The sequence below is a fragment of the Cyprinodon variegatus genome, unplaced genomic scaffold (genome assembly GCF_000732505.1).
Source record: "Cyprinodon variegatus isolate N-32 unplaced genomic scaffold, C_variegatus-1.0 Scaffold27, whole genome shotgun sequence".
Lineage (NCBI taxonomy): Eukaryota > Metazoa > Chordata > Actinopteri > Cyprinodontiformes > Cyprinodontidae > Cyprinodon > Cyprinodon variegatus.
In genome coordinates this window covers 322,951-332,624 of record NW_015150480.1, presented here as the reverse complement: position 1 = coordinate 332,624, position 9,674 = coordinate 322,951, and positions in this window count along the sequence as shown.

Sequence of the window (9,674 nt, the reverse complement as noted above, 5' to 3'; positions counted from 1 at the left end):
TGCTGTCAAGACACACAAGCCGTTTTGTCTTGTGCGTCTTGTTCAAAGGTGGCCTTTTTTCTGCTTTCCTTACCTTAACCAGGTCCCTCAGTATTGAGCACCTTGTGCTTCTCGGCCCTCCAGACATGTTGCAGCTCTGAAATATGGCCCAACTGGTGGCTAATGGCTTCCTGGCAGCTTCACGCTTGATCCTTCTCAATTCATTGAGGAGTTATTTTGCGTCTTCTTTTTTCAACACGCTTCTTGCGCCCCTGTTGGCTATTTGCCATGAACCGCTTGATTGTGCGATAATCCCGCTTCAAAATCTTGGTAATTTCCAAACTGCTGAACCCCTCTGAAAGACATCTAACAATTTTTGACTTTTCAGAGTCTGTCAAATCTCTTTTCTGACCCATTTTGTCAAAGAAAAGGAGGCTGCCTAATAATTAAGCACATCTTATATAGGGTGTTGATGTCATTAGGCCACACCCCTTCTCACCACAGAGATGCACACCACCTGATTTACTTCATTGGTAGTTGGCTTTCAAGCAGCTTGGAGTAGAACAACATGTATGAAAAGGTTGATGGGGTTTAAATACTAATTTTCTAATAATTCTGCACACAGTGTATAACAGAATAGGGCAGAAGAAGCTGCTGTGATGAGAAAAAGCAGAGAGCAAAACGTTAGGGGATGAACTAACAAATACTGCAGGATTGAAGAACTGAAAGAGTGGTTCCAGCCTGTCTATATTGGCACAGCTTTAGAGATATCCCAAAAATTTAATCAATAAATGAGAGCATGTTCAAAATATGAATTTGGTTGACATGATAAGATTAAAGATCTTTTTTTACCTAGAGATCAACAAATGCTAATTATATCAGACAATAGTCTAATAGAAACCAGATTTTGGGGTCGATTTTTGAATCTGATAGATTTTTCTTTTTCTTTACAGAGTAAAAATAACAGTAACGTAACAAAATGTATGCAAGTCTCTATTTAAACGGAAAAAAACACAAATTTATAAAGAAATCCATCAAAACATGAATAATGGATCAAAATGGAAGGAGCTGTAATGCACGTGCTTCATTTCATTTCAAGGCTCAATACACAAATGAATCTGCAAATGCGTGAATATGTCAGCAAATGCCAATACAAGGTCATCACAAAGCTTTCTAGGAAAGAAGCAGCTTGGAAGATGAGCTCTGAACCAGTTTTCATGGCAAAAGGAATGAAAGAGAGCACATCCAGATAGTCACAGTAAAAGCTGAGCCCATAGCTGCTGTATGTCTAGGAGAGAAATAGAGCTAAGCACTGAAAAACAGACTGGCCTCTATTGTCTATAGCGGCTTTTTTCTCCCCATGACGCTGTCAAAGCCAAACAGGAGCAGACCAGATGAAGCAACTATAATGAGAAATCTCCAACTATTGTTTCTGCACTGTGGAAGTAAACAAACCAGCAAAGTATCAGAAGCTGGAAAAAACAAAAACAAAGATGCAATGACGTCTTTGCAGATCTTGAGAGCATGCTGGAAGTTTTTAAATAAAAAATGGGCACCATGCTCATTATTTTTTTAGCAGTTTGTTTGCTTTAAGCGGATTGATTTGGTGGTGATAATGGGTGCTCAATAAATATGGGTGTTGCTAGAGGGACCCAAATCACACCCATAATCCGTTCTCAATGTGATTTGAGTCGAGTGAGATGTGTGATACAAACTGTGGAGGAAGTTAGGATGCTGTGAGCTCAAGCCTCCATTTTCCACTCCCTCCAGCTCTTATCTCATTTTTTAAACTCTCATTGTTCTCCACTTTGAGTCCAATGATTTCAGTTTAGTGCCTGATGTCTGATTGAATTGTCTGTATAAAGTGCATTTGGATGACATGTTTTATATAAATAAACCTAATTGAACAGGCTTGGCATGTTCTTACATTTCAGAAACTTTTTTTTTGTAAAAACTAAGGTTCTATAGGTGGCGTTCAGCTTTATTCACATCTATGTGGAAGCCACACTGGCCGGTTCCAAATGACCCAAATATGAGCATGTCGCCAGTCTCTTTCAATAGAATCATTGGGACCCAGATTGCTCCTGCCAGACTTTCTGCTGCAGTGTCAGAAAGTAATTCTGTAACAGAGACAGAGAGTGGGAAAAAAACATTTCAGTCTGTCAATCAAATAAGATAAGCCATACTGACATGCTGAGGAGACGCTGCAGGGCAAACATGCTGGACTTCAGAAGAGATTACTGCAAGAAGACAACTGAAATCCTTTATATCCATAACAGCTACATGCAGAAAATAATGATTTACAATCATGGCAAAAGAAGTTCAATTGCCTTTAATGATCTAAACACAAAATGCTTTAAATACTGATGAATACTTGTTGTTAAAAAGCCTCTCTGAAGCTGCACTGGAAAATAATCTCAATGCTTAAATCAGAGGTCTTCAACAGGGGGGCCGCGACCCCTAGGGGGTCCACAGAGGTACTGCATGGGGGTCGCGAAAGATTTAGTTGATTAAGATTTTCTTTTATATTCCCCCTGCAATTGTTTCCACTAATTGCAATGTCTTTAAAACACACTTTAGTAGATAAATGTAGGCAGAAGATGTCTTTCAGTCAACAATGCTCACATTCAGCGACACACAGGAGCTCTTTCAAGCTGGGCACCATTTCATTCACAACACCTGTCCCATCAACCAGGAATCAGAAATACTTTAATAATCCCAATATAACATAATTTCACACGATATATATAATTAAGGGGTCCCCGCTCCATCTCGCCATCAGTTCGGGGGTCCTTGGCCTAGAAAACGTTGAAGACCTCTAACTTAAATAAATACAATAAGTCACTTTTTCTTAAAATAAGTGCATTTGTTCTTGAATTGAGAAGCTAAAAGAGACATTTTGCCAATAGAACAAGACAATTTACATTTAAAATAAAACACAATTGCATTGTCTTATTTGTATTTTGCATTTTATCTAAATATCTTATTTTAAGAGTAAAAACACTCATTCCTTTGGTAGATCATCTTATTTAACTACTGGAATTAACAGTAAATAATTTAATTTAAGACACTTTTTTTTACATATTTCTACATAATTTTTCCAGTGTGATCTGAATGATTTCAGTGTTGGAGCAAACAAGGCAAGACCTGTGACTTTCCAGAATCCAAAGTCAGAATCACAATTACACTAAGGAGATCTGTACTCTAAAGTCAAGGCCCCCTTCAGGTAGCCTTGTGAGACCATCCTGATCTCGCGAGCTTTCAAGGTTTCACTCGCAGATCAGTCTGGAGACTCTCCGTTAAAGAAAATTTGGAGCCGTTCACCAAACGAACGTCCAATCAGCGTTGGCTTTGAGGCGGGTTGAGGTGTGACGCAACGAGAAGCGCAACAGTTCAGTCTAAAGAACATGGCGGCTTCAGCCGATGAAACTAGCGTTAGCGTGGCTATCGAGCAAGGTTTATCGGAATTACAGAGTATTTCTTCACTGAAAGAAGAGCAAAACACTGCTCTGGAGGCTTTTCTCAGAGGAAAAGATGTTTTTGCTCTTCTCCCGACTGGTTTCGGCAAGAGTAGCCTGGCTTGTGGTTGTGTTTTCGTCGTCGCTCTGTTAGGTCATATGCTTCGTTGATCTGATTGGTTTATTTGGCCCGTCTATCACCAACATAGGCCAATCAGCTAACCAGTATTTTCGCCCCTTCCCAAAATTACTTCAACGGAAGGTTTCCAGATGGATATGCGGAGCAAATCCATCTGGCGGAGTCAGGTTACCCTTCAGGCTTTGTTCCCTACAAATAATACAGGAGCAGGACGCAAAAAAGTTGGTTAACAGCCAGCTGCTGGACCGTACATTTAAAAGATGTCAAATTGCAAAACTATGCACCTTTAGGTAAAGTATTTTTCAAACTAATCCTTAAACATCCTAATTTTCTACTGCAAAACCAAAAAATATGGTTGACCTGAAACGGGGATAGCAAACACAAAAAAAAGGAGGGGTTAAACAGAAAGCCTGTGGAAGAAGGTCCACTGGTCAAAATGGACCAGTTCTCATCACCCTGAACACTACACCACACCATGATAAAACATGGCGTTGTAAGCATCATGGTGATGTTTTCTGTTAACAGCTAAAGGGAGGCTGGCCATATTTGATTGAAACAATGTAACTAGATACAGGAAGATTCTTAAGTGACTGCAAACAACATTAAGACTGGGCGGGAGGTTCACTTTCAGCAGAACACCAATAACCAGGCCTACAGTGGGATGATTCTGATCAAAGCATATTCAAAATGGTTCAGTCAAAGTCCAAAATGACATCCAACACATGCTGGAGAAGATTCTCAGTCATCCGGGGAAGCAAACTTGGAAAACAAAGTCCAGTGGTTGGTTTTAAACTTTTTTGGAATGACATTCAACACAGAAGCTGTGACAAGTCTGAGAGATTTATGTTCATGGATGCTCTCTCTGCAATATTAATTCACTTTGGCTAATTTATATATTTTTAAAAATGTGAAAACTTCAGCTTTAAATCAAATTGACTAACTTTACAGTTTACTTTATTAAAAGAAAAACTGGAAATTGATTCAAATCCTTACACCAGTGACTCCCAGACCTTACTGGGACTTCATGCTTTAGTTTTAAAAATACTTCATATCTCAAACCCAACCTGCAGCCTGTTACCATGGATCCAATGGATCCTTTCCTTCAGTGCCTCAGGTTATTTCTTTATCTTTCCTCCTCCTGTTGCTGCATCGTGCACACCAAATCTCTCTATTGTTTACCTGATTTTCTCCTCCATTCCACCATGGAGGTGAAGATTCTGGTAATGGTGGAGAATGTCTCTCTTCTAGCACTAAAAGCAGGTTAATACAATAAAAAACAAAGACCAATCTACTGAACAATACAAGCTGTGCAATAATGTTACAGGCTATAAGTTTTACTCCTCCCTACCAGTAAGTTGCCCTCTCATTTCAGCCATTGCACTGGAAAAAATCAAAATGTAGATAAGTCATTTTATTCTTAAAATAAGTGCATTTGCTCTTTGATTAAGGTAGTAAAAGACATATTGCCAATGGAACAAGGTAGTTTACACTTAGAATAAGAAAACAGAATAGCATTGTTTAATTTCAAGTGCATATTATCTAATTAGTAAAAATACTCATTCCATTGGCAAACTATCTCATTTACCTACTCAAATTAAGGGGAAATACACTTAATTTAAGACATTTTTACTTATTTCTAGATCGTTTTTCCAGTGTGATGGTACTTTTTGCCAGCTGGTTGCCAGCCCACCAATGCTAATATCCAACATTAAACCAGCTGGTAACCCCTGCATGGCTTCTTGCCACCTTTGCTTCCTTAAGTCGCCACAACACTAAAAGCTTGACCTATTTTTAACCTCATTTCGCTTCTTTTTTATTTTATTTTTTTGACTGAGAAGAGGCTCTTTCTCGAACTTCTAGGTTCAGGCAATGTCTGAGCTCTGACTTCAAACTACCCTTTCTGTTGGTGCAGAATCATTTTGTGTTGATGTTGGCATTCTAACTAAAAGTTACTAAAGCTTGTAAGCTTTGTTTCCACTAAACTGAAATTTGAATTTCAAGCAAACTTTTATATCTTTTTCAAAAAGGAAATTCAAAGCTGGTTTGATTTCTTTTGGTTTGATCAGATTTAGCAATTGCCGTAAAGGCATTCTATGTTTAAACACATATAACGTTGTCACTATGACTGTAAACAGGAATTAGAGGCTGCAATCAGTAAAGAAGGAGTTTTAATGAAGGTGTTGATCTCAGGTTTGGTTCTCAGGCTCTAACATTAACAGAGTTAGAAATGTGAGTTAGTAATAGCAATGTTGCTTCCAGCTCTGTCTATGCGCATAAAAGGAACATTTAGGAGGATTCCGACAGCAGAAACAGCTGATCAGTCATGTGAGTAAAAGCTTGCTATTCAAAAAAGTTTTTTTTTCCGTCTTTTTTTTTGCAATTCAACTTTTTTTTTATAAAAATCACCACAAGTGAGCGAATTTATTATAGGGAGTTTATTTGAATCTGGCCGTTTCCATCAAGCTTATCAAATGCGACACTTCAAAATGCACATAGAAACACCTGATAGAAACGCACCTATAGCTGTGGATCAGGTTATCCTGAGCTATCTCCACAGATACGCTGCTATAGGCTTAGGCTGGTTTATACTCAGAAACAAGAGTCGTCTGTGTGGAGTTGTAAAGAAACTGACAGAAGTGATTCTTGCAATAAAGGTTCAAATTTATTTTACGTCTGTAGACGGAGAGACAAACCTCTGACTGGTGCAAACCCAGCACACATATTTATACCGTACAAATCCCAACGCATACTCTCCCTTGGTACCTTCCCACCCCTGCATAAATAACTTTCTCCCACATGTTAGGTTTATTATTTATACATCATGTGCATTGTTATTTTGTTAGCCAGATTAGACAGAGTAGAAGGCCTTCCTTCACATTGTGGATGTCACGGTGTGTACGGAGGTCATCTAATCAGGACAGCCTTCATGTCTGTAAGAGTACACAGGATATGGACACATCTTGGAGCCGGTCTGATAGAGGAGAGCTATCTGTAACCCTGAAGCATAGAAGCAAGCTGCAGGGAGTCCAAGACATGGATGGCGTGTCAGTTTCTGATACGAACAGCTAAGCATCCACATGATGCAACACATAGACTGATGAGCTATAAGAAGCAGGAGATGACCTTGTTTGGGGCTCAATCTTTGCCGGACGCTCGCGGACGTGATTTTTGAGACCACAGCTGTGCAAGTTCCAAGCATCTTTCTCTGTCCTGTAACAACCTGATCTGGAATAAACTCTGTTACTTTTTACTCCTGTTTTATAGTCCTTTTTATATGGTTTTACCCAGTTTGAGTTAAGAGTAGTAAATAACTTGCTCCCAGGAAAAGGACCGTGAGGAAGCCCCCGAGGCGTGACGGCTTTTTAGGGGACATACCTTCCTCATTTAACACACGAACATTGGTTATTCCTAAAACAACTTCAAGTTCATCAAGGACATTCCTTCTTAGGTTAATATATCTTTCACTGGCAAGATAAAACACTCCAGAACAGCTGCATCCATTCACGGCACAAAAGAGGATGAGGAAACTTTAAACACTTATCTTTTAATACTCGCAGCCTTCCTTTCTCCCCAATTAGTCCGGGGAAAAACATGCTTTCATACAGACACTGTGCTGCACCTCTCCAAAATTGTAGGTGGCCACAGACAGGAGGCCTCTGATTGGTCAATTCTACATCCGCTCTACACTATGCGTATTTCCTGTCCGGTACCTTGTTTTGTTTGTATGACCGCCATTTTGGAAAAACGACTTGTGAAGATGGACCAGCTAGAAGAGCGAGGTGCGTGAAAACGCAGGGACCCTTTTTCCACCTGGATCCCCGCTCTTCTTGGCCCTCATGTCCCTCCGTTGTCGCACAAACTTGCCCCCACTTCCTCAGGGCCTCTTCCATATCTCGACCCACAGCTAGTTCCTGATTGGCCCTGATGTGCTGTGGCGTGGAATAACATAGCCCAGACCACGCTTCAATATTGTGCAATATTTATATGAAATATTATATTATAATTATATTAAATGTTTTCAATATTTCAATATAATTATAATCTTCTGTTAAACTTTCACAACAATATTTATATTTAGTCTATAACTTTTAGGCTTTTTCAAGGTTGAGTTCTGGGAAATAAATGGCATATCTTCGTTGTATTTATTAAAACACATAAAAATACCATGGCCTTTCCCAGGTAATCTGGACCAGCTTTGTCTGGAGTGGTCGACCAGTCTATGAACACTGCTCTTTATCTTTACAATCACTTCTACAGTATCAGGAACCTAAGCCTCAGCAAACTAGGGCTAAGTTTTAAAGGAAGAGACTTTTGAAAGACAACTACAATTAAAATGTTTTAAAAAGCCTGTTATCAGAGCTGTGAAGGATGCTTCTAACCCACCATCTGGATGCACTTAATCTGTCTCTGGCTCCAACAGGCGAACATTTGGGCATTTTCCCATCACTATGCAGACTTATGAGAGCGAAGTCTTCTGCATGTATGTGTGTGCAGGCAGCTTTGACTGAGATTCTTGTAGGTCCATAGACCTTCAGAGATGCTAGAGGTTCGGAGCCAAAATTCACTTCAAACTTGACGGCTTATGAAACCGTGCTGAATCATAGTGCTTATAGACCTTAGAGTGGGCCAACATCAGTTAAAATCCATACGGGTACTATAGCCATACACAAGCACACACACTTTTGTCTTTTCAGGTCCTGAAATAGCTTTCCGCCTCCCACTCCCCCTTATATAAGCTCCCAGCACGGAGATCCATCCACTGGTAAAGGCTAGGGTGTGTGCAAGTGTTGGTGTGTTAATGCATGTGCCTGATGGCGTACGCACGTGTGCCGCTGCATCTGTCTGTGTGAATGCCAGTGTGTGGGCACCAGGAGCGTCTTGGGGTGTGTGTTTGTGTGTATGTGCATGTATGGAACTATTTTAGATGTGTTTCTTAGATGTGTCCTGCAGGTAACTCAGTGTGCAGACAGTTACATGCCATGTCCTTAGAGGAATTTCGGTTTAATTCAGCGGCGCCTGCCTTATTTGTGACAGATGTATTTAAGTCTTATTTTGACCGTCATCTGTCGTGACAGCCCAGCAACCCGGCGATATGGCGAGAACAGGGTCTGTAAAGAGGAAAAAAGAAATTCAATATTTAACTAAAATATTCATGATGTTTACAAAGCTCTGCATCAAAGTATGAAATCTGGATCAGGCAGGAAAAAAGTAGTACATTTCTGTTTAATGAATAAAAAAGAAGGCTGTTGTAAAAAACAGTCTTAATAGTTCTCGCAGACTCTTCTGTCAGTTGCTCATTATGTTTAAAAAAGAGGCCGCCTCTTCTAAGTGAAAGTAAATAAGAGTAAACGTAATAATTATTTTTTAAAAGATGGAGATAGAGAGGGGGTGAGAAAGAGAGAGATTTAAGGAAAAAGACAAAAATCTGCTTCCATACCTGCATGAAATGAGAAGAAAAAAAAAAAAAAACACAACTCAAAACTCACCAACTACGACAAAAAAAGAGTATGAGCTGAGAATAAAAAGCTTATTATATATTTATTCCTCTGTAATTACTTATCTTAAAGTACCAGATTGATTTTACTAACTTAATTGTTTAGTTTATTTTTATTTTTTTTAAAGAATATTGTCTTCTGCACTGATTAATTGCGTCAGGTAAAAAACTCTCAGTGTCATGGCAACACGAGTTCCTCTGCACGTGTCTTTTCATGCACTCAAGTGTGAGCGTGTAGGAGGCATCAGGCTGGTAAAACAGGCCTCTGCATCAGTTTGTCCATACAGTATCACTGTTAAACTTGCTGCATAAGTTTTCAGGTCATTAAGTTGTGAGTTATGCTATAAATCAATTTTGTCTATATCAGTGTTGTCAGTGTTAAAAGTCAAGGAGACGAACAGCTGATTAATGGTTAGTCAATAACCAGTATAATCATTTATTCCTGTATTGACAATTGGAGAAATTGGAATTACAAATTTAATCTAGAATGATTGGTATGATTTCCAAAATGCAAAATATAATACTATTAACAACAACAATAATAATAAAAAATAATAACAATATAATAAACCTTAGTGTTACTTTTGATAAGTTCAGATCAAAA